Consider the following 367-nt stretch of genomic DNA (forward strand, 5'->3'; position numbering starts at 1 on the left):
GGTTATAAATAAAAGAATGATATTTTTTATAAATAAAAATATCATCTACCTCTATCGAATATCTATAATAATTTTTTTCACTTTCTATATGTATTATTGATTATTAGTATATATTATAAAATTTTTAAACCGTACTCTTAACTATTTTTTATTCTTTTATTATGTTCACCTTTTTTTCCTTCATTTTCTACATGTCTTATTGACCATGCATATACTATAAAATTCTTTAAATTGCACTCTTAACTAATTTTTTTAATAGTTAAAATATGGTTTTAAAAATTTTATAGTATATGCCAATGATCAATCACACACCTAAAAAATTAAAAAAAAAATTATTATAAATATTTAATAAAAATAGATAATATTT

Source organism: Arachis ipaensis, chromosome B06 (genome assembly GCF_000816755.2).
Source record: "Arachis ipaensis cultivar K30076 chromosome B06, Araip1.1, whole genome shotgun sequence".
Taxonomy (NCBI): Eukaryota; Viridiplantae; Streptophyta; class Magnoliopsida; order Fabales; family Fabaceae; genus Arachis; species Arachis ipaensis.